Raw genomic sequence first — 26,520 nt, forward strand, 5'->3', positions numbered from 1 at the left:
GAATTCTGCACAAGTCTCAATTCAAAACATCCAAACCAAGCATTGGTTGCATGTTTACTTGCATTTCATACCTTTTGTCAGTCAACCATCTAAGGAATTCTGAGGTTATAATCTATAGAAAATAATGAATGAAAATTCTCACTAGGAAAAATGAAAAGAAACTCTAGTCAAGAGTCCAGTCTGCACATATATATCGACATTGATCTCCAGACGTAGCAAATACCTTTAGTTGAAAATGTGACACAGTCTTTGAACACCAGAAGCTGACCCAAAGGTTTTTTTTTTTCCTCTAAGCAGCCACACGTTTACCTATGTTCACTGAGTCATTTGCTGACTTAAACATCCTTTTAGGAAATTCATTTTAGAGAATCTGACCTTCAGTTCCTCTTCCTCTGCCTTCCACTCGCCAGCACGAGACAGTGACAGCCAGGCAAAGCATGCCTCTTTCCTCGCTGTGGCTCACACTAGCTGCTGCTATGCAGTCCTGTATAGCACGATAGTAGGAATTGTGTTAGGGTAGCTTTTGCTGACTGCCACGCTTCTCTAATGCTCATCTCTAGGCTGGCTATTCCTGCCACAGGAAGAAGGACATCGGCTTTTCAGAGCTGGGCTTGCTTTTCCCAGAGCAGTCCAGGACGAAAAGAAAGGGAGAGACTTGGGCATCTTTCTACAAACCAGCCCACCTGCTTTGCCTGTGTTTGCTCTTCCTGCCAGGGATGACATTCCAGATTCAGTTCTGACTCCTCATTATGTAAGGCGGTCTAGGTCAAGTGTAGGAGAGAGAGAGAGAGAGAAAGAGACTCTACCGACCTGAACAAGCTCCGGCTTCAGCCTAATGCTTCATGGGAGCATGGAAGTTGGATTATGACCTTTTGCTGCATCTACTTAGGTAATATTTTTAATTGCATGTTTAATAGTATGCAGGGAGATTTTTTTTTCTCCCCCCTCCCTACAGTCATGCGGTACAATGAAGAGAGGTGGGGGGGGGTGGGAATTATCCGGAGAGAAAAATATGTTCTTCTTTCTTGCTTGGATAGCATATTTTTACTAGTTTTTGGCTTTGAAACAGTCTGCAAATGAATCAATAATATATTTGCTTAGCAAACATCTTCTCTGCCTGTGGGGAGAATTGGTGTTGATTAGATGGATTAAGCAATTAAACAAATCCATTTCCTTCATGGTGTGCTGTGAGTGTGGAGAGATAATCATGGAAAGGGCTATTCACTGTGACTTTTTGCATTGCTTGGGATTATATATATATATATATATATATATATATATATATATATTGTGTGTGTGTGTGTGTGTGTGTGTGTGTGTGTGTGTGTGTGTGTGTGTGTGTGTAAGCAATTTTTCTTTCACAAGAGACTTGTTATTTGTGCTTCTGTGTTTACTTTTAAAATCCACTGAAGATCTTTGCATATATATATATATATATATATATATATATATATATATATATATATATATATATATATATATATATGAATGAATGATACTGCGGACAAAATTCTAGAGTGACTGCTCTGCAGAGTCTAGACAAAGCACCTTTGGTGATGGTTGCGGTAGATGATTTGTGCAGGTACAGCGGTTTAAGAAATATGCTGAACTCTGTTCAAGCAGCCTGTGGAGGGGAAAATACTGGTTCCCTAAGAGGCTTCTATTGTTTCAGTTTACTGCAACATTGAGAGGAACAGAGGGGTTGAGAACTCTCCGATATGGGCTGCATCAGAATAGGCCTCCAGCAGTCGGCAGAATAGTTGTGATGCAGCAGCTTGTGAATGGAATTTTCAAGAGCCCAAGAGCTGGGTTTGCAAGAGAACTGGTGCTTAATGAGGCGGCATGATTGCTTTGAATGTGCCCTAAAGCTGGGGAGAATTCTGCAGGACCTTGGACAGCGGCGTGGGACTAGCCTTGAGAGCAACAAAAAGCACAGTTAAGGTTGCTGTTTTAAAAGCTTGCATATACAGATGTGTTTTGGGTGAGAGGGCTTGTGGGTTTGTGCGTGAGAGAGAGAGAGAGAGAAAAGGGGGGAGAAGGAGAGAGAGAGAATTTAAATTAAAAGCTAGCAGGGTGGGGGGGCAATGTATTCATTCAGTCAGCACACTAGATCATTAAATTGCCAGCTGGTTGTTTGCATTCTGGAACGCAGTATTCACACATGCTGCTTTTTTCTTCTTCTTTCTTTAAGCAGTGAAGCATCTCTAGCATATAAGAGATAGGAAGGGCTGTCCTTATTTAGCTGCAGGATGTTTCTTGTGCCTTTCATTTCTCTCACTTTGGTCCAAACAAGCAGTGAATATTTTCAGCTCTATTATTCATTCTCATCTAAGGGTAAGTAGCCTGTTTCTCATTGCCTAATTATTATTGGGGTGAACATTATTGGGGACTTTAACAGATGCTGTTAAGTGAGGGGTGGTGAGACATGATAGCTTTTTAATTGCTGCTATTTATATACAGGTTTAATGCACAGGAGGTAGGCTGAACAATGAATTCTAGCCTTAGAGTCTTCTCATTTTTGTTTTAAAGAATTGTGAAAGATGTGATGTTTAAAAGAAATCTATCAGAAAGACCACTGAAAAGTTTTTCTTTAAAAACTTCCATATCTGAAGAGACTAGAAATTTTTGGATAAAAGAGAAGATATTTTGTACTATTATGCAGCTATGTTTTAATCCTCAGGGCAACACATTTTACCATTTAAAGCCTACGTGCAGGTTTATTTAATAGAAATAGATCCCATTTGTTTCAGTGAACTTTGTTTCTGAATATATGATTGTAACCTTAAGGATTGTTTAGATCTACAGCTTTTTTCCCCCATGAGGGGGGGTATATATTCTTCTGCAATGGTAACTGAAAAGAACATGTGCATATTACAGAAAATTGTGGGTATTGATTCAATTCCATTAGCCATATTTCTATTCATTATGATGCGAATTCACAGATCTGCCTAGAATGTTCTCCTAAATGAGTAAGGATAGGATAGTAGGTGTAAGACAGAATGACAGTGCAATTCTATATTTGTGTAGTTGGAAGCAGGTCTCATAGAGTTTAGCAGGATAAGTGAGTTAAAACTGCCTTCATTTCTGGACAACATGGGGAAGGGAATGATGGGTGTTATAGTATAGAAACCTCTAGAGGGCACTAGGCTCAGACAAGTAATACAAATCCCTTTGAACCTTTTTATTAACACTCCACAACTATCATTAATTCAATGTGATTGTGAAACAGGATTACTGGTTGAGTTCACTTATCATGCTAAGCCAGAATGTCATTTAATTGGCTTTGACTTAACAGGTTGAACTAATTAATCATAGTTTATGGCTTAAATATCTAAACCAGCCATTCCATATTAGTAAGACATGATTAAAATAAACCATAACTGAGATATATATTAGGCCATGCTATATCACAGTGAAACTTGAATGATTATAAAGAAGTGCTTGGAAAATTTGTGAGACTCATTGCAAAGTTTAAACAAGGAATGAAAGCAGTTTTGGGAGCACTATCCATAATTTTATTTGGTTGTATTAACATACCACATCATGTTTGAAACATGCTTTTTATTTAGTGCATAATGTAACCTAGCTATTATGGCTTGTGAATAGTATGTTTGATGATTGAGCAGGTTCTTTACTCCCAGATAATTGTTGTTTACAGAGTATGGCTTAGTTTGTCTGAATTAGACTGCTTTTCTTATAGAATTGGGTTAAGTTGCTTTCTTGCCGGTTGCCACTGCATGTTTTTCAGTCCTGACCCTTGTAGCCTCCTAAGCAAACCAAGTTGTAGAATATAATGTTGGTCATGTAAAAGGTTTGCAAATGAAGTAGGAGGGCAGATGCTTACAAAATGCCCCACAGGAAGTTATAAAAAAACTCAGTATTGCTAAGGCCTGGGAATAGCCTGCATGGATGAGTTTTGTGAAAAGCCTCTGCAGTTATGGACAAACAACTCAACAGAATTGTAAGCCAAAAACTTCTAATATTGTTATGTCTGTATATGTGTATTGTTATAATATCTAGAAACATAACATCTCACAGTGAGAAAGCAATACAATGTCATCAGATAAACTTCACTGTGTTCTCAGCAACCATCTCTCTGTTCCCCCTTTTTATTCCCAGTTCACATTCCCATTATTCTTAAATTTGTTTTCTCTTGCAAATCACTTTCTGACTAAATTAGATACCATCCGAATAAATTGAACCTAAAGAAGTCCTAGCTAACTTTTCCATATTGAATTTACAAAAGACAGCTAACCTGAGATTCACATCTTAACAGCTTTATAAACTCTAAATCCCCACACACACACACCCCATTTAAAAGTTCAATAACAGAGTTACGCTAGGGAAATTCTGATATTGTTACCAGAATATATAGGTGCAACTGCATTTACCAATGTGTCTCCAAAACCACGGCATTATTTCTATTTTCTTTTAAATCTTAGATCATTGTTATTTTATGATGGATTATTGACTTAATTTAGTAATAAAAAAGACCAGAGATTGTTGGTTGGTTGAATTAGACTAAAGAGATGCATTCTCACTGCTGTTAAATGGCCTGCTGGGCTGGGGCAGCCTGCACTTGCTTGGGCTGAGCAGCCTAGCATCATCTTGGTTGCTCTCACTTTGTGCTAAATACGAAGGACTTTCCGTGTTACCATACTGCAAAAACTTTACTTGCATAGGATGCCAAATGTGGAAGTTGGAATCCATTATTTGGGGAAAGTTGCACTTGACAGTGAAGCTCTCTTCCTTCTCTCTAGCAAATGACATACCTAGGAGGATAATATCAGTCTATCACTAACTATTTGACAACATTAATAAAAAGAAAGTGAAATTTAGTTGATTTACCAAGTATTTTGTGAGCGGCCCTTAGTTTGCTGTCTTTATTCTGTACTTTATGAAGATACATATAACCTTTCTCTAGATTCCAAGCTATTTCTACTTGGAAAGGAGCTTGGACATGATCTCATGGGCATATGAGCATATTTGCTGTTACCAAAGACAAACTTCCACAACTGCGTATGATTTGCCATGTTTTCTACATGCTAATTCCTACATGCTAGTAATCAATACAATTCTGGTTACCAGAATCCCCAGAATTGGCTAAAATTTGGTTGTGTAAAAAGCAAGTTGTTGTAGTAATATTTTAATTCTGAATGACTCTGACCTCCTCCCAAAGTATTTTGTCATAAAATGGACCTCTTATATAGTGTTCCATAGTATTCAGAGTCTGTCTAAGCCTGCTTAAATTTACACTTGAACTTTCGCAGCAATACGAGAAGCTAGCCACGGGTATTTGCGCTTTTGAGCATTTAATAGCAGTGATCTTAGAATAATCATTGAGTTATTGCAAGATTGAGCCTGGACATTATGCTGTGCCATAAATGGTTAGTTTGTTGTTTGATTTGGGCCTTAGCATGAATGCGGCTATTATGATTTCTAAGCCATAGTTTGTGACTTATTATATTTCTATCCTGCCGATGTAAAAGAATTGCTCTTCTTCTAACTTTTCGGAGTAGTTAAATCCCCTTATACAAATGGATGGGGGCTTTTTCCCCCTTTCAGAAATGTTTTGGAGTAGCAATAACTTGGATGAGTGGGGTAACAGTGAGTTAAAAGTAGTTGAACAAAAGTATTTTCCTTCCCGGGGACAATGATCAAGGGCAATTTGGTACCTGTGAAGGGCAATTTTTGTCCTACTTTCATTTTTTTCCATGGTCACTGGCCCTTTCTGTTATTCAGGAGAGGAGCCGCTTCCAGTTGCTGTGCTCTCTTTTTCAGTACTGTGGGGCAGATCACCCAGGCAAGCAAACTGGCAGAGTAAAAGTACCGGAAGGAGATTCTCACCAGTTACCTCCCTCTGGAGCTTGTGAGGCTGACTTCTTCACATAGTACCAAACCAGTCTATGGAATTCAATTCAAACAGCCATAACTGGAAAAAGCATCCTTATCAAAACAGTTGTTCTGATGTAGCCAATTCAGAGGGAAAATGTCTCCTCTCCACCTCCAGCTTTGACACTTGGAGTGTCCTAAAGACACTAAACTGTAAACCGAGAGTCTTTGAGTTTTAGCTTCGCTATAGGCATGAAGGTAATTTGGGGCCTCTGTTGTATGAGGAGGCCGTGCTTGTCTCCACTGGCATCTTTTGGTAGCATCTTTTCATTTATTGTGAAATTTATCTTTTCTGACTAACACATTTTTATTAAAAAAAAAAAAAAACATAAGCTCCCTTCGTCAGATGCAAGAATGGCTTGAATTGGTGTAGAATTTAAATTAATGCGGGTGGAAAAACTGTTAGGAAAGGAGAGGAAGACCGGGTGATTATTCAGTTGCAGATTTCAGGTTACAGTGCTTTATCAACTAACAAATGAAATGGGTTATAAGAAAAACTCTTGTATTTGTTGAGTTCTTCTGAGATTGCCTGACACCTTTTCGTATACATAAGTTACAGTTCATAAAACCTTAGGCCTTGTAATAAAGTTTGGTAATTGGAAATGATGCTATCAGGTTCCTTCTCATTTATGGGGCCTCTGTTCTGAGGAGAAGAGAACTGCAAATCACTTTTGAAAATGTTGCCAAGAAAGTGAAGAGACTAGTCCAAGCAATTGTCATGAGTCAAAACTAACTGGCACACCTGTGTGTGTGTGTGTGTGTGTGGAGAGAGAGAGAGAGAGAGAGAGAGAGAGAGAGAGAGAGAGAGAGAACGGGGGGGGAATGAGAGAGAGAATGAGAATAGAATAGATAGAATTCTTTATTGGCCAAGTGTGATTGGACACACAAGGAATTTGTCTTGGTGCAAATGCTCTCAGTGTACATAAAAGAAAAGATACATTCATCAAAAGTCAAGCATCATAAGGTACAACACTTAATGATAGTCATAGGGTACAATAAGCAATCAACCATACTAGGAAACAGTCAATATAAATCGTAGGGATACAAGTGACAAAGTTACAGTCATACAGTCACAAGTGGGAGGGGATGGGCGATAAGGAGTGTTGAGAAGATTAATAGTAATAGTAGTGCAGACTTCGTAAATAGTTGGACAGTGTTGAGGGAATTATTTGTTTAGCAGAGTGATGGCATTCAGGGAAAAACTGTCCTTGTTTCTAATTGTTCTGGTGTACAGTGCTCACCAGAAAGAGAATGAGAAAGAGAATGAGAATATCCAGGCAAGTATTTTTATTGTACAAACTGTTAACGAGTATGGAAGGATTTCTATCTTGAAATAGAAAATGCAACTTGCCAAGATCATATTTTTTTCTCTCTATAATGATCTGACAAGTCATCTACCCAGCATGTAAAATTTTGTTGCAAAAACTGTTAACAAGATGACAGTCACAGGAAATGCTCAACTTTGACTAGATATAACAAGTCCAGTGCCACCTAGTGACAAAATGATGAAATAACACTATCCAAATAAGGGGGTTGACGGGGAGCCTACAGATGCATTGCGGGGGCGGGTGGGGGGACTCAGAAAGGATCCTCCCTAACTTCCCAAGCTTTAAAAGAGACAGATTTATATTATCAGACTTGCAAGACTCTCTTAATACAGCCTCATGAAAAAGTAGAATCTGGTCAGGTTTCCTCTGGTCTACTTGGGAAGGCTGACATATATACAAAGAATATGTAAGTGACTTCTGATCTTTTCAACAGATAATCACAGTCTTACTCTTCTTTCTTCTGCTTAGATGTCATACAAGTCTCTTCAGCAAATATATATATATATAAGGTTTCCAATCTCTTCAAAAACATTGTTTTTTCTATGACCAAACATTTTGATTTTGCCATTCCTACAAATTCTGACATTTTCACAATCCATTTCTCCATTGTGGGGATTTTATTATTCTTCCATCTTTGTGCATAAAATAATCTTGGTACAATATTCAAAATCAATCTACCGTGTGTCTTTTTTCATTCATTGTCCATAAGTCCCAATAAAGCAGTTCGGTTTCTTTGCAGTACTAATATTTTGCGTCACAGTGTGAATTTGTGATGCGATGCCAAATTTCTTAGTTTTCCCACAAATCAACCATGCACAATTAAAAAGATCCCTCATGTTTTCATAGTTCCAACACTGGTTTGAAATATGTTTATGCATATTTTGATAATTTCTCTGGTGTAGTGTACCAACAATACATCATTTAAGGGGGAAAAAACTCTTAAATTATGACACAATGTAAATTTAATACCAGTTACTCACATTATATTCCAAGTGTCCATTTATAGGTTATACCAAAATTAATAGCTCATTTTGTTGGTGCAGCCTTTAATTTGTTCTTCTATTTCAAATCTTAACAAAAATGTATACATTTTTGCTATTAGATATTCATCATGCATACATAATTCAGTTTCAAATTCCTTTTATGTTATTCAGTTACAATTGTCTTTTCAGCTCCAATCCTGTAGTTGATGTCATGCTACTTCCCAAAACTGCTTTGGTTCTCTTCCATTAACTGCACCATCAACTTCATTTCACTGAGATCTTTTACGTCATGAATTTGAAGTAATTTTCTGAGGTAGATAAGCAGCTCAATCATTGTGCTGAATCCCATAGGTAAATAAATAAGTTTTTTTGCACACTTAGTGAATATTTCTTTTCCCTTGCTTACTCAGCATGACCACCCAAAATTGTTGCAAAAATGATCCACCCCTTTGTGGGATATTCTCCTACAAAAAGGGCTAGATTGCATTCAGGGTGCACTTATCGCTTAACAAGCCCAGATAAACACAATTAAACAAGTAAAGCATGTATAGAATTGTTCCTTAACTTCTTTAACTATAGTGGGCTTTCTAAGTGCCTACCTTCCTTGGTCTTTCAAAAAACATTGTTAGAATTATGAAGATATCAATGAATAGTTTATTATGGCCAAGGGCCCAAACCCAAAAATACTACTAAAGACAGTATATATATATATATATATATATATATATATTTATATATATATATATATATATATATATATATATATATATATATATATATATATATATATTTGTTTTCTTAAGTTTCGGGTACTTACATGTATGGTGTTCGGCTTGGTTCGGGTATTTTCCCACGTCATTGTAGTTCTTTTAAAGTTGTAGCAACGTTTCAGCAGAATCTGTCAGTATATATATATACAGACAAACACAGTACAGAAGCCTGATTATGGCAGATGAGATTCTGCCGAAACGTTGCTACAACTTTAAAAGCACAACTATAATGAACCAAAACTAAGTAATATCATCAGTGTTCTTTCAAGCTCAGGGAGCACTAAGCTCAGGAACCCTCATTTCAACCCTGAAGCTACAAATATTCCCCTTTATTGGTGCATATGTATTTATTTTACCAGTAGGTGGAGCTGTCCTGTAAAGATAATGGATTCTTTGTTGCTTCCTTTTTAAATTCCCCCGCCCCTTTTTTTCCCTTCCCTCCTAAGTTACCACAGAACAGGAAACTGAAGCAGAAAAGATACTGCAGAGGTCCCTTCTTCTCTCCCTTTCTCCCCACTCTACAAATGAAAATGCAGCACTTTTACACACTTGAAAATCTTTCTTTGCAGTGGAGAATCAGAAGAATTAGGTTAGGATAATTGCATGACAACTATTTATTTATTTTTTATTTTATTTATTTGATTTGCCAATTGTTTACAAGATAATAAGTATAAATGTATACATAGTTGTGAATACATGAAATGGGTACATATAAGAAAAATAAAAGAATTGTATCTATTGTGTGCTCTTGTGTTGTTATGGTTGAAGCTGAAGTATTCATTGACAGGTAGGACTATCATTCCTAGATCCCCTTTTCTCTTCTTTTTTTTTATCAAATACAATATAAAAATGTTGGTTAGTGACAACATTTTGGCACTAACCGGATGGCAGCCACATCATGTTTTACTGAAGGATTTTCTGTTTTCCTGTTAAATGTAACCTTGGATTCATGCCCTGGACATAGCCAAAAATGGAATGCATTTGAGAGCTTGTTATCTGATAGAGATGGAAATGCAGTAATTCTTGCATGTTGTTGCAAGCAGAGTTTGCCTTCCTCTGTCATTTGGGTACATTTGGGTACCTTCTGCTCTTCAGTTGCCTATTGTTTGTTGTTGCTCTTTTTTATTTGCTTAACAGGCACCAGACTCCAAAGGACTTTGGGTTGTCACAGTCTGCATACTTCTAGCTGTCATATAAGAAAACTTTTCTTTTCTTTTGGCAGTCAGCTGGTTCCTTACTGTGAAAGACATGCTGGAGCCCTAAGCTGAGATTGAGTATCAAGGCAATGCAGGGATGAACAACTTTTCCCATCCTACACTAAATAAAGCTATGTTTATGAACCTAAAAGTTTTTTTATTTTATTTTGAGGACTGTTTAGTATTGCCCCTGTCTCTATTTTCTAGTGGGAATAACTATTTAAAGCATAATGCACAATTGAAGATCCTTTGATAATATAAAGAGTGGAGCACTGTTGGGTCTAAATATTGTACGCACCAAGATGCCAAACTTCAGTATCTGATTTTTTTTCTGCATGAGGTCAAGTGACCCTTTCAATATTTTTGCTTCAATGGATTTGCTCCATTGCTTCCTGCTAGAGGTCGGTGCATACAACTCAACCCTTTCATTTGTTCTCCCTCTTTCCCCAAGACTTCCATCTTGGCAAGAGGTTTTTGCTTTCCATTGTTAACCTAGAGCAGTGGTCACCAACCAGTGGGCCGGGGACTACTGGTGGTCCATGAGAAAATTTTGGTAGTCCGCAGCGAAATGTCACCCCCAAAGCACCCACCCCAAAACAATTAATCCAGGCTGCGCGGGAACACAAGGCTGCGCTGCCCACATGGCCCATGGGAACACAAGGCTTGTGTCACTTGCATTGCAAACAACGCATAGTGAGGGAAGGGGAGAAAGGGCAGAGGGGGGGAACTTGCACCACGTGCCCCACATGCCTGGCCTGGCCACTAGGCTGCTTCTTTCCACTTCTTTCTTCTGCTTTTGGCTGCACTCAAGGAAAGCAGCAAAAGTCTTTCTTTCTCTCCCCCAAACTCCTCCAGAAATGAGTATTTGGGACCCTCTAAGGCATTCTGCTCCAAGAGGCTGCACCGGCAAAGACTCATTTCTGGCGGAGTTTGGGGGAGAGAAAGAAAGGCGTCTGCTGCTTCTGCTTTTTTCCTTGCAGGAAGCCAAAAGTCTCTCTCTCTCTCCGAGAATGGAGCTGGAGACAGTATCCTGCGATCCCAAATAAAGAATGATCAATCGGTAAGAAAACGGGGTGGGGAATTTTCCTGAAGACTTTTTGGTCTCTGGTCCCTGGGATTTAAAATTATGAGTTTGGTGGTCCCTGAGGTCCAAAGGGTTGGCGACCCCTGACCTAGAACACATCAAGAACACATCTTAATCTCTTACTTCTAAATGATACGACTTTTACCTGGAAATCTCAAGTTCCAGATATGCCTACTGTTACCTCATCTAGAAAACATGCAGAATATTTGTGAAGATTAGGGTTATTTTTCTCAGATCTTGCCGTCCCTTAGGAAGAAAAATGAAAGGCTTAAAACAAAGCCCTAGCACAAGCTTACATTTGTGTCTTTTTACCTGGATTAAGCACTGTAGTTACTTTTTTTGCTCTCTAACATGTCCAGCCATTGTGTTGCCTATAGAATTGTTTATGATTCCCAATAAAGAGAAGGATACATGATACTCATGGCAACTGACATCCATGTGCTGGAACTTCTTTTCCCACTTTGTCTTGCTTGCCTTGTGAATATGCTGGCTCTATGGTGAATTCATGCTAAATGCTCGTAGGAACATTAATGACAAAGAAACACATTGAACATTATGACATAGTACGTTTCCACTGCCAAATCCCTGGAAAATATTTGAAATCCATTGTGCAAGGGGCTTCAGTTTTGTAAAGACCAGTCTTTGAAATATTGAGAATAAGCAAGAACTACTGTGAGCTTAATAGGAAACGTTAAAAACAATCATTCAGTCAAGGCCCTGTCCTTTAAGGTTAGAGTAGATTATCTTTGAGACCCAGTTTGCTGTAATGGTTAACGGGGTATTGTCAGCTGAGATACATTTTGCAGCTCTCCTGATGGTCTTAGCATTCTGGCCTGATAGCAAGAGACAATTAAGATTGTCCTCAAGGTAGAAGGGACTTCTTTCGCAGATAAAAGTATAAAACTAGATCATAAGTTACTGTAAAAGGGACATTGAAGTAGTGAACCTGTCCTTGTGCTCTAGAAGAATCTGAGACCTTGGCCATGGGCTCCTTCCATACCTCTTAAAATACAGTAGTTTTTGGCATAATAGAAATACATTTAGAAATATATGCAAATAATACAGTAAGATTTGGATTTGAGATTAAGTCAATTTTAGCTAAGAGAAAAGCAACTTGGCTGGCAAAGGAGGGCAGTAATGTGAGAACAAAGCAATGTTGCCTCATGGTGAATAAGCATCTACACCACAGGAAAAGGCCACTTTCTCTAACACTGAAGTCCAGCTTTATGGCTCACACTAGGATATCTGACCCTGAAGTATGACTTGATATGTCATATCTGACTTTGTTATAAGTTCCCATGTGGAAGTTTTTTGCCATGGGGTTAGGATCATTAGGAGAGAAAATGCAATATTCTAAATCAGAAAATTCAACCCTTGATCCATGAGTGGTATATCCTTTTCTTATTTAAGTTTTAAGCTAGAGAGGTAGAGCTGTTATCTTCTGTCATACTAGAAGTTCCGTAATTTTACCATTCTGTGGAGGGAACAGGGCAATTTCAGCATATTTTGTGATTTTGTACATTACTAACCACCAGAAAGTAGTATATCATCAGTTTCATCCTTATTGGCTGTCTGAACCTGATGAATCCCAATAAGAACAAAGCACATTGTGTAGTGCCTTTTAATGTTCAGTAATGTGTAAAATTTTTCAATCTAGTCTTCATAAATGATGTCATAAACATGTACCTTTACTTTCTGAGTTACTTCTCACATAAAAATTGTTCTGTCTTTTAAAAATCATTTCAAAATAGACTTAGAAAAATATAAGCTGTCCATTCTACACTTTAACCAATCTCAACATGCATTTTGTGGGAGAAAGAGCTTCTTCAATCCTAAAGTACTTTTTCTATAGTTCAATTTTTGAACTATAGAATTTTTGAAGCCTCTAGAATCCATAGCTACAATTCTGGTTGATAATAATCTGGTTATTGACCAGCTGGACTTCATCCCATTCTTCCTTTTCAGAAAAGTCCTATCTCTACAGGGTGTCTCTAGACATTTCATTAAGTAATTGTACTGAATCATCACAACTTTTTTTTTCCCTCTTGGTCTTTGAAAGTTTGTGTGGTTATCAATTTCCTTACCTCTTGTTTCAACACCACCATAAAGTTAACCAAAGCAAATACTGAGTTTTCCCTCCAAATCTCTACTAATGTGACGATTTTTCTTTCCGAGGATTTTTCTCTCTCATCTTCCTACCATCTCTGAATGCACCTTGGGGAGGCAAAGCATTCAAGCAATGAGCTTCTAAGCAAACATGAAGTTCTTCTTGGAATACTCATGCAGAGTGAAAGAATGGCACTGCAATTTTATTCAAGATCATTCCAACTCTGGAAGACATAGGATTGTGTCGAAATATTTGCAGCTTTATTGAACCTTTCTCTTTTGTTTCAGGGGTCAATTAATGTATTGAAATACTGTCTTTACTTTCATATGGAAAAGTAGTTTAGGTAGTCCTCAACGTACAATCACAATTGAGCCCAACATTTATGGTGTTAAGTGGGACATTTGTTAAATGAGTTTTGCCCCATTTTACAACCTTTCTTACAAGAGTTGTTAAGTGAATCATTGCAATTGTTAAGGAACATCCAGTGAGGCTGGCTTACCCATTGACTTTGCTTAACAGAAAGTTGTCAGAAAGTCATAGAAGATGATTTCATGATCTCAGGACATTGCAACCATCATAAATATGAGTCAGTTCCCAAGCATCTGAATTTTGATCACGTGATGATGGGATGCTGCAATGGTCATGTGAAAAATGGTCACTTTTTTCAGTTATGTTATAACTTTGAAGAGTCCTTAAATGAACTGTTGTAAGTCAAGGACTAGCTGTATAAGTCAAGTTTTATTTTAAACACTGCCTTGATGCATGACAACAGGGGTCTTCAAATTTGACAGCTTTAAGACTTGTGGACTTCAACTCCCACAGTTCCTCCTCCAGTCATGTTAGCTCCAGAATTCTGGGAGTTGAAGTCCACAAGTCTTAAACTTACCAAGTTTGAAGACCCTTGCGTTACAACAAAGCATTGCTTCTCCTGCTTCTTCTCCTGCATAATAATTCAGCCTTTTCTTTAGAGTATTTTGACTTTTATCCATTTTCAACCACTTCAGACTATTTCTTGGCAACACAGATTTGTGTGAACTGAATTGTATCAAATGTTGATGAATTTATCCCAGCTTTTTGTGTCTCACAGGGTTAAAAACCAAGAGAATGATTGTCATCTGGTTAATGTAAAGCTGCCTGTAGTTATTCTTTGGCCATTAATTTTAATGAATGGAAAAAGTTATGTTTATGAAAAACTCAGCTAAGACCTGTGTTTCCAAAAATTCAACATCCACGGATTTGCCCAAAATGCCTTCTCCAGATTTCTTCAATAGATTTTCATTAATGGAAGCTAGAAGGGGGGAGGGGTGTTATCAAAATACAGTTTCTTTTTCTATATGTAGTAATTAATAGACACCTATCTTGGATTAGTCTTCTAAGTAAATAGTTTCAAAACGTACTCTTGGTTGTTCCATTTTCCAGGATTAAAGATGCTATAGGTCCTAGTACTGCTTATTTTAGCAAAACAAGCATGTATTTGATCTGAATTGATTTACATCCACATAAATGGTTTTTGGATTGCAACCTCAGCCCTGATTTACACTTATCTGGAAATTAACACCACTAAACACTGTGAGGTTTCTGAATATTTATGATTGAAAGACAAGTCGGTGTAATGGTTAAGGCAGCAGGCTAGAAACTGGGAGACTGATGAGAGTTCTATCTTAGGCACAAGACCAGGTGGGTGACCTTGAAGCATTAACCTTCTCCCAGCCCTAAGAAGGAGGCAGTGGCAAGCCATTTCCAAAAATTTGCTTTAAAAACCTGCAAGGCATAGTCCAGGCAGTCACTAAGAGTCAAAATTGATTCAAAGGCACAAAACAAGTATTTCTAAACTCTAAGATTTCCAATCAAATATACATTAAATTTGTAAAAGCAAATCTAATAATTCTAGTGCTACCAAACCAGAAAGGGTAATTCTCCATTTCCCTTAAGGTCCTTGTGCACTTTTTTCTAAATCTGCCGAGGGACAAACAAGAGGAGAAAAATAAAGAATATCTTAACATGAGCAGGCTTCCATTCATGTAATATTCCATCAGACCTCCCACCCTACACACATATAAACACACAAACCATTTCCACATCATTTGCAGCAGTAAGAATTCCCTTTGTAATCAAAGAAGAAAGGGAAAAGGCATTGGCACATTCAGATTGCAAATGGTAACTCAAGAGTTTCACATAAATAATGCAGTAGGTGAATTTGTTCTAGCATCTCCTTGAATGTATTTAAAAATGCATGGTAGCAGTGACTTCCAAGTCTTCCATCTGCATTCTTGTATATTTTTAACACTTGATAATAGTCAGCCTACTGTTTAATGGCATTTGCCTCTTGGAATTTTTATTTACTTTTTCCACAGTCCAGCTTGGTCTCATAAACCTATATGTGCACATTTTATTTTGAAAGCAGTGCTGAAACAACCATACAAAGGAAGATGCTGTGAGTATCTTCCTCTTTCTCTACTGAACCTATGACAGCAAATTATGATGGTGATATCCATGCAGTCAAGTCCGAATCGCCAAGATGATATCCATGCAGTCAAGTCCAATCTATCCACATCTTTCAATCTTGCACTATTTGAATTTTTCTATGCTCTGGGTGGAGTCAGCTTTGATGGTGTCCATCCACTGTATTCTTCGAATAGGTTTCATTTTACTGCTAACTCTTCCAAGCATAATTGCTTTCTCCAGTGAATCCTCCTGCACAACATGGCCAAAGTGAGGGCAGCAAATAGATGTTAATAAATGATACCAATGTCATGGATCCATAGGGGCTCCGTTTAATAAATGAAAAAAAAAAAGCTACAGTCTAGGCTAACATTTATATAAAGCTATAAGATAATTGTCACTGAAATCATATTAGTAAATTTATCTAATGTTCAGAATTTTGCTTTTCCTTTTAGCACTCAGCTATTTACTGTTTTATTTCATTTTATTTACTATTACTTATTATTACTATTTACATTTTATAATCTATTTCCACTTATCTCACAATCCAAGGTGACTCTGAGGGGCTTATTATTCTATTCCTATTCTCTTTTGGAAGTTTAAATAAAAATAACATAGAAAGTGGCAAACTGACAGTATAAGAAATGAAATAGTAGTTAGCAAAACACAACCCTTATACCGGTAGTTCTTGAGATACGACCATAATGGAGCCTGTCTATTATGGCCCACTTGTGACATGTTAGGTGAAATATGTCACCTAATGGCCTCCCCCATCTCTGCCCTCCCCAATGAAATGTTAAACTGACATGCCTGGCATCACCAAACAAGTGTGGGGTGCCTTCTAGATGGGGGAGGCCATGGAAGGCCTAGCACAGGACCAGGCCTGCCTGCCCTGGCCCTCTCAAGGCCTCTCCCTCACTCTTGAGATTCCCCATGCTCCACTTCCCGCACCTTGGGTCCCAACAGGCCTTTCCCTGCTCCCACCAGGTCCTCCCAACCCTTAGGACTGATTACAACAGGCCAAACACCCTTCTCCTCACTTAGCTTTTGAAAAACTACAAGGCCTCCTTTGTACGATCGCATGATATGGTTCTGAAAGCAGCACCGTTTTGTCTCAGCCGGGACAAAATCTCAATTTTGGCCACATTTGGGTCACCACTGCATGTCCCAGGGACCAAGTACTTTGTTCTGCTCCCTTAGCAAACTCTGCACAGAAGTTTTCTGCAGCACCGAGAAACTTCTGCAACACAGGGCATAACTTGGCAGCAAAACTAAGCAGTTTGTCTGGTGGTCGCCATTTTGCCCCCATCCACAAATGGGTGGGACAAAATGGCAGCCTCAGTTTGGGTTGTTGCCACATGGCCCAGGGATAAACGGCTTCATTTTGCTGCCTTATCAAACTCTGCAAAAGTTTTCTGCAGCATTCAGAAACTTCTGCAGCACTGTGCCGACCTCTCTAAGGCAGCAAAATAAAACAATTTTTCTGGCAGCTGCCATTTTGTCTTGCTCACAAACGGGTGAGACAAAATGGTGTCCACATTTTATTTACTGCCGCTTGGCATGGGGACACATGGCCTACCCTATTTCAACAATATGAGATCTGGAGAACTTCTGAAGGTAAGTGTGGGGTGTGATGGCTGTGTGGCGAAGAGGTCCAAGGGTTTTGGTGGTGTGGGAGGGGGGAAAGAGGAGGGGAGCCGTGTAGCGACCCTGTGGTGGGTCATAAGGACGAGCGACTGCAGGCCCATTGCATCTGTTATCTTTTTTAATGGGATCATATATAGCTTTTGGAGGGTCATAGTGTCAAATGTTTGTTAAATGGCCTGTCATATCTTTAGGGTTTACCTGTATGTCAAACTGGACATGAATAATTTACTGGTTAATCTCATATTCACTTCAGCAGTTTAAAAGCCACTCAATTCCAAAAAGATTCTAAGCGGTGTACAGATAATACCAAAGTAAAACAGAAAGAATAAAATAAAAAAATTACGAAAGCATGATCTCTTAATCCAGTAGTATAATTAATTTTGAAATGTGTTAGGATATTTTCTTACAGTTTCTGTCTTGCATCTCACTAGGACCATACACAGTATTTGTCAGTGTAACAATAGAATTTTTCCCCTCATATGCAGGATATGATAGTTTGTCTCTGAATAGGTCAAGACAAAAAATTTGAATTCGAACACCAGAATTCTGAGATAATGATGATTTTAATCATATATAGTACTTTTGCAGTGAGTAGTTTTTAAAATGTTGTTGCCCCAATGAAATTATTGAATTTGGATTTTGAAAAGTAATTAGTATGTTCCCAATCTTTTCTGGGATAACAAAAAAGAGACTGATTATATTTGTTCCCATTACTTGTTTTCCTCCCAGGTTCTCTTGCAATAGTGCGCTTTAATCTTCTTTTGAGTTTCAAAAATAGTTTAGAACTGAGTGCACTAGTGGCTACAAGGGAATCCAGTTCTCATGGTCCATCTTCTTCTTACATTTTAATAAACACACAAGCAAATTCACTTTGCAATGGTAGCTCAGACTCTAGAGCAGAAATTATAGAAACTGCTAGATATGGGACTGACACAGATACATACTGCTAACTTGAATTTGTACCCTTTTGCTTCTTAGGTGTGGTTAACCCCAGGGCCAGGCAAATGGTAGTATAAAAGCCTTAAATGTAAGACATTTCACTTTGGTTGAAATTAAAGTGTGCTGTACTTTAATATATATTTATTTTTACTTGTAAGTATGTCAACAAGTATTGAAAATATTTGAGGTAGGCCTCTGGTAGTTTTGCTAGTATTTGCTAGTATAAGGTTGACTCAGCCTTCCACCTTTCCGAGATGGCTAAAATGAGGACCCAGATTGTTGGGGGCAATATGTTGACTCTGTAAACTGCTTAGAGAGAGCTATAAAGCACAGTGAAGCTGTATAAGTCTAAGGGCTATTGCTATAAATATTCAATATAAAATCATGTTAAAGTAATTCATGATCTGTATGTATAGAACTTACACACATAATTAGCTGTTACAAAGCTACATTTTCAAATTTGACAGGTTGATTGTGAAACTGTGCAGTGTATTGGGTTACGGTACAATTATTTTAAGTTCCTTCAATCATAATGGCCTTATATGCTCAGTTAGTCTCTGCCCTTTCTCCTTCATCCTGACAAAAGTCTAGCCCCTTACTTGCTATATCTCTGAAGTTTCTAAGCCTTTTAGTGTTATTAGAGGCCAATTTAGTTTAAGAACTTACTCTTTGACCCATTTCAGGCTTTTGCTTAACTACTAATCCACCTTTACACCATTTTGCTTTTTAAAGTGTTTTCACACAGAGGAAAAACACTACTAAATGACTACACTACTGTTAACACCAGTAGTGACTATTTTCTGCTATATTAAGAACGTACTTCAGAGTAAGCTTCCTTTTTTTCCCTAGGGAAGCAGACTCTCCAATTTGGTCCTTTTATCTCATTTGCCTAGCAGATGCAGGGCACATTTTAAATTCAATTCTTTTAACTGATTGGCTCATTGGAAAATTGAAGACGTCCAAATAGTCAGAGCATTTCAATGTAAAACTGCTTCTGCAGTTCTGTCTGAAGCAACCCCAGCTTTGCTTGGCAGCCAAGAGCTAATTTTATTGCTGCTGCAGAAACAAGGAATATGCTGGTTTTCATCTATTAACAAAAATGCATGAAAGGTGTATCACCTGTTCACTGCTTGGATTGAATTGTGTTGATAATCACAATCAAGTATGTTGATTATTCATTAAAAAAGGTGACTTCAACAAGCATCAAAATTCCACTGTCTGTTCACTGTTGGGAACAGTGAATGAAAGAGGGAAGCACTTTGGGTTAGAATGATTGAAGTGCATGTTTTTCTTGCTGCCCATCTTTTTCAGGGGTGGGATTCTACAGGTTCACACCTATTCGCTAGAACCGGTTTGGAGAACCGGTTGTTAGAAGAAATTACTGGCCTAATCCTGTAAGAAAGGCAGGAAGGAAACATTCTGGTGTTGCTTCCAGAAACTGCCTCTCCATTAATCCTTATTACATTCTTGGCAGGACTACACTTCCTGCCAGGCGAGGAGATGTGTGCCTCAATGTGAGTGATGTTGAGTTGGCCACACCCAGCCAGTCACAAGCCACGCCCACCAACTAAGTCACACCCACAGAACCGGTTGTTAAAAAATTTGAATCCACCCCTGATCTTTTTGCTCCTTTGTCTTATTTTATTAGTTTTTCTTTGTTTTTACTTCGTAAACACCCAAATTCTCTGTGAGTTGGGCAGTATACAAATTTAATAAGATTTAAAAAGTTGGACTTTCAAATAACTATATATGCTATAAGATAGAAAGCTTTACTTTACATAGCATTGCACAGAAATTATTATATTACAGACTTTGATTTGGGGGACTTATAAACTCCCTCCCCTTTTTATTTTAAATTCACCTTTCCTAAAAATGCATTCTGCTTAATTGGTTAAAAAAATAACTACAGCTATATCCAACAATCTTTATTAGAGTCCTAAGGCCAGAAGTGAAATTTAAAGTGAGTATCTGCTGTTTCTACTGTTGCTATTGAGTACAGGTAGTTCTCAACTTATGACCACAATTGAGCCCAAAATTTATGTTGTTAAGTGAAACATTTGTTGTGAGTTTTGCCCCATTATACGACATTTCTTGCTACCGTCGTTAAGTGAATCATGGCAGTTGATAAGTTAGTAACAGGGTTGTTAAGTGAATTTGGCTTCCCCATTGACTTTGCTTGTCAGAAGGTTGCAAAAAGTAATCACATCACCTTGGGACACAGTGACTGTCATAAATGAACCAGTTGCCAGGCATCTGAATTTTAATCACATGAGCACGAGGATGCTGCAAAGGTCATAACTCTGAAAAACGGTCATAAGTCTAAATGAACTGTTGTAAGTCGAGGACTACCTGTATTTGGTTCCCAAGATCTAAGTGAGGTCAGCAAGAAGTCCACATGCACTTTGTGACTTAGAATGTTCTCAAAATTTACATTCTATAATACAATGTCATTATTACATTTTCATTTAAATTTTCAGCTTCTAAGTAAGTTCCTAAATGAGATATATAACTTGAAGATTTTTAACACAAAACATTTACCGTATTTGCCGGCGTATAAGACGACCCGGCGTATAAGACGACCCCCACCACCACCGGAAACGCCCTCCAGAAATCCCGGGGCTGCAGCGGCAGGGCAGAGTGCCAGGGGCCGTGGGAAGAGCAGTAAGGCTGCAGCCTCGGGCGGAGCGAGGCGAGCGGGATGAAGCGGAAGCGGCGCAGGGGATCCAGGAAGCCAGAGGCGCCTTCGCTGCGTCCAACAAGCATCCGAAAGCCGGCAGTGGATATACCGGCGTATAAGACGACCCCCACCGACCCCCCACTTGGAGGCATGTTTTTCGGGGCAAAAAAGTCGTCTTATACGCCGGCAAATACGGTAATTGACAGTAACTTCACTAGAACTTCAAGAAAAATACAATGTGTTTCTTCCTTATAAAACCCACCACTGCTAGACTTATTCAACTGATATCAACTTGATGCTTTTGTTTAAGTGAGTAAAGAGCTAAGTTTCTTCCTTCCTTCCTTCCTTCCTTCCTTCCTTCCTTCCGAAACCTGATATTTTTAAAACATGTCATCAACCATAAGATGTGACAGAAAGAGCTCATTTTCCTATTTTCAGGGGTTAACTATAGGATGTTAGAAACCAATTCAGTACTATTTATACAAAGGTATTAAAAAGATTCTGAAGCAGTCTTTGGGTATGTAATAAATAAGTGTTCTACATATCATTTTCATTCATCAGCTATAATTAAGTTCCAAACTAATAAGATAAATTACACCAATTATTTTTTTCTGTGCTGAGAAAATGTAAACTATATTTTCGGGCCTTGTGTGTGTGCACGCACCCTGGACTCATTGTTATCTCCTGGCCTACACTAGTCCCTGCAGTTTTCTTGGCAAGATTTCTGAAGTTCTTTGTCCTGGCCTCCTTCCTAGGGATGAGACAGAGGGACTTTTGTTTGTCTAAGGCATAATTATAACTCACAATTTCCCATTTTCTACCTTGGTGCCTCAAGCACATCAAACTGGCTCGTATTTTGTGTACTATCAATCTAAAAATCCAGATGAAGACTAGGTAGCAACAAAATGTTTCTATCTTTCTTTTCTGCCATCAAGGGGCCATCAAGTTTTTTGCAGCAGAAATAGATACCGCAAAACAAAAAATAAAAAAATTACCTCTAATAATTGACACAACTGTGTGAAGTAGCAAAGAAGTCAACCTCTATCCACATAGTCTTGTTTTTTGGATTGGTCCTTAAAAAGTGTGACAGATGAAATAATATAAGTGGTTTATCAGTATCTGATTTCATTGTTTTCCTTTTTCCTTCTTATTCTGCTTTCCTTCTTCAACTATCTATGAAGATGATTTCAAGAAAAATCTGTTGGTCTCAAAATTGACCCTTCTGGGGTCTGGGCATCTATGAGGTGGATCAATAACATCAAATAGTTAAGTCTTACCCCTTTTTAAGTATGTTAAAGTCCTTTTTAACATTTGTATCTTCAATTGCTCCTACCATTGCATTGTGCCTGCCAGTTTGGCATGGCTGAGCTACCCACCCACCCTCCTGGAGACCCTGTGTTTGTACTGTATGTCAAATAGGCTCTTTCTTTGTCTTTTGCCATATTGTGACTTAACTATTGGTTGCAAGCACAAACTGGATAATAACTTTTGGACTAGAAAGTGCACAAATTTACATGTGCATGGTTTGCATTTTCATACTACTTATCATCCTGATTGTTTTCAGGGAAGAAACTTTACGCAACCTGGGTTTAGGCCAAGGTTTAGTATTGGCTATCTCTATTTTCAAAAGGAAGTCCCAAGTGGGCAGAGCAAGTTCTAGCAGAAGATTTGAGCCCTCTGGAAAGCTCTCCTGAAAGACTAGCAGTAGCTTTTCTAGGAAGCCTGGGTCAGCAAGGGAATCCCCAGGTTAAGGAGTGACCCTGGAGAATCAAATGGGAAAGCCTTGGTGCAGATCTGCTGCCTTGCTGTATCTGTAATCATGAAGATAAGTCCAGAGATTCTACAAGGAAAATCTGCGTTTGTTATCAATATATGTTGCACCACAATCCATGAGCATGCAGTAAGAAGAAATTAACTATTTCCCAAAAGAATTCTTCACTCATTTATTAAAGACTAGATGGGTTGATACTGATGGGTTTGTTATGTAGGTCCAGAGGCAAACAGTATAATTCAGAGAAGGGTCACTTTTTCAAACCTGTCAATCATTGGAACCCAAGGGGGGAAGATGAAGCCCTAAGGGTAGTAAAATATTCATCTGAAGCATCAGAGGCAGGAGATATAACTTCATGAAGATGGAGAACTAGGCTTTTAGAAGGCAAGGCATGGCCAAGCAAAGGTCTTTAGCAAACTTACTTGAGAAGTTGCTCAGACTAGGGAGGAAGTCTTGAGGCATATAAGACACAAATATAAGCAATCCCTAAGGTTTGACCTGACTGATTTGATGAGCTGCAATTTGTCTATCTTTCTCAGCCAAAGCAATTTCTTTTGCTCAAGAAATAACCTAGTCGGCCTTGAATTTAGGCTAGACTGTTAGAATCCCTTAATATTCATATAGTGTACAGTTTTGGACTTTTTATTGTATGCAGATTTGAATGGAATCAAACAAGTAGGACCAGGACTTCTATGTGTACTGATAGAAGAGAATATTTGTAGCTCAGGGTTGAAATGTGAGGTCCTTGGTTCTTTGTGAGTTCGGATGTTTTCTTAGTTTGGATGTTCTTGCAGACATTTCATTACCAAACTGGATACAGTGCTAGCAAGGAAATAGGGGTTTGCTCTCATTTTATAAAGTGGTAGCTCCATATGTGTATATTAGCTAAATGGAAAAGTAGCTAATTGGAAAAGTAGAAATAATATCTAGCTAAGTGGAAAAGTAGAAATAATATCTTAAAAATAGTGATGTGCAGAGATTTATCTTAGCTACGTGTTAAAAGCATTGATATGATGGAATTCTTCCTAATGTGGGAGATTTCATAACTATGTCCCTAATTTGAACATGAACATCTATATCCTATTGAACTTGTACTTTCTTACCCAAGTCCCCAGATACAAAAATAGCATTGATGATGGAGCAAGGCTGATTTTCTGTTAATGTGATCTAATATTGTAACACTAATTGGCAATCGCTCTTCAGAGGCAGAAGGATATTTCTTGATTTGTTTGAACTGAAGTTGCATTCCAAAAAACTTGTTTTGCATCTTCTCTTTTGTTTAAGATTTAGCATCAAGATTAACATTTAAGATCTTTCCCTGAACCTATGATATGATGGAAGTCCTTCCTTAAACAACTAAGCTATTTTTCTGGAATTCTTTGCCACAAGTAACTATGATCTCTTTTAAATGATTGATAAATCTTTGATTGGGAGCTACCTTGCCAGAATTGGTTCATAGATGGGTGGCTACTTAAATATTTTAAATAAAATAAAATAAAATAAATGAATAGTAGATTTGAATTAGAGTTTGGCAGTTAGAAAGCAGCAAGAATTAAAGCAAAGCCTGTCAAAACAAATGCCGTACCTACGCTTCTCTTTTAGAAATATGCACTGTCATTGTTACATTCAAAGTACTGGTTCATCCAATATTCTTAATTCATTCTTTGGTCCTAATCCTATCTTTTCCTTTCTTTTCCTTTTCTTTTCTTTCTTTCTTCCTTTTCTTTTCCTTTTCTTTTCCTTCTTTCTTTCTTTCTTTCTTTCTTTCTTTCTTTCTTTCTTTCTTTCTTTCCTTCCTTCCTTCCTTCCTTCCTTCCTTCCTTCCTTCCTTCCTTCTTCCTTCCTTCCTTCTTTCTTTCTAAAAGTCTATGAATAGACAGACATATTAGTAAGTGCTGGGTAAAAATGGAGAAATATCCTCTCCCAACATACAACAAGGGTTAGTAAAAGTCTTGTACACAAGGACCTGACATAAAGCAATCTCTCTGTTTCCCTCTCTCTCTCTCCCCCTCCCCTTTTTCTATTTTCTCCTTTCCCCCTTTTATCTCTCTCAGTTTAATGGAAGGTGAATTGTACCTACCATTCTGATAGATCCAAAGTAAATGAAGTTCCTGTTTTGCTTTGTGAATGTACAAAAAAAGCAGTGTTGCTACCTTATTTTTTTTCCAAGCACAGACACTTTTCACTGCAGTCATTTAGTGCAGGAGGAGTACTGCAGAAAAATACAGCAGCAGCCATCAGACCTACCCTGGTAAATTCAACAATATTATTGGCATTATATGAACATATGCACTGATCATATAATATTAAAAACATCTATAAATGATAGTATAGTGTATTTCATTGTGTTTGTCTATTTCTATTTTCTAAATTACTGTTTATTAGAAAATGTATGACTGCAACAAATGTTGGTTGGGGCAACATCTAGCTGTAGATTTTGAACTAAGGATATTTAGCAACAAAATGATAATAAATCTTGTGCATAAAGTTCATTCTCCTGCTATGTGTTGTCTCCAGCACAAGTGCTTTAATATATATAAAAATATAAAGACTAAGACTCCATCAAACAAACATTGTGCTGTTTTAGAAAATGAAGTATATTTTGAACTTAAATAGTAAATATAATCTTGGCTTTGAAAACAGTGCTAGTGCACATCAGGCAGAATATAACTGTTAAATTTACTTGGAATAAGAATTACGTATTACAAATCTATCCCTATTTTCATATATTCAATCTTTGCCTATAAATTGAATTTGACTGAGATGGGAAAGGCCAATTTAACTTAATCTCATCCAGCAATATATTATTGGAAAGATATTTCTTCCGGTAATAAGATGCAGTTATTTTTGTGCCTTCTTTCCAATATAGTTGGAAAATCAATTGGAAGGCCTGTATGGTTTATTTGTACATTAAACCATCAGTTATTTAGTCTGTTAGAGAACTGACAGTGCAATTTTCTGTCTCAGGTGACTGGGAAAGCACTGAAAGACTGCCAACTCTGGATTTTTAAAAATCTTACAATGAAAAGTAGGAAACTCAGAGAAGTAATTACATACTATAATTAAAAAAAAATCTCCAGAATTTTGAACTAGCAAACTACTATCCACAGAGCAAGAATTACAGCTATTGTGCTATGAGAGATTTATGAAAAAGAAACCTTTAAAACACCTTAATGGCACCAGGGACCACTTTTGGAAGAAAAAATGTCTTCCATGGACTGGGAGGAGGGGATGGTTTTGCGTGCAACCTAGATTCTATGCATGTACAGATGAAATTTCACTCGTTTGCCCGCCATTTGTACAACCCAGTTCCTAATAGGCCACAGACCTGTATTCTAACATTAGAAGAAACAAGTCAGTAAGAAAGGATTTTTTTCTTAAAGCTGCTTGTTCCTGTGTGTATGTTTATGCTCTGCCTTGGTGTCTATAAATTAAATTTATCACATAATACTGTGTTGGTGAAGATTATCCTCCCATACACTTAAAACCTGCGTTTATAAACTAATTTATGAGGTACTCTTCAAATATATGTCAACTACTTAAAGTGCCCTTTTAAGAAAATATTCACAGCAAACTGAATTAATCTTGAGCGGCAAGGGGGGAGGAATCAGATGGGACCAGTGGCCCAGTAAGTCAAATAACTAATATTCATTGCTCATATCTCAAATGATAGTTTACCCAGCA

At 37.8% G+C, this 26,520-nt stretch overlaps 1 protein-coding gene across 1 annotated transcript in view; it reads left to right on the top strand.

Moving 5' to 3' along the window:
- Window positions 1-379: 379 nt before the first annotated feature.
- Window positions 380-26,520, top strand: part of LOC113416487 (sodium channel protein type 1 subunit alpha) — a 100,424-nt gene continuing 74,283 nt past the window's right edge. The window contains exon 1 of the mRNA XM_026674375.2: window positions 380-889. The gene's annotated coding sequence lies outside the window, so the exon portion shown is untranslated. The remainder of the gene's footprint in view (window positions 890-26,520) is intronic.

The sequence above is a fragment of the Notechis scutatus genome, chromosome 1 (assembly GCF_049901735.1).
Source record: "Notechis scutatus isolate UNSWTSFEM ecotype Mainland chromosome 1, rNotScu1.2, whole genome shotgun sequence".
Classification (NCBI taxonomy): domain Eukaryota; kingdom Metazoa; phylum Chordata; class Lepidosauria; order Squamata; family Elapidae; genus Notechis; species Notechis scutatus.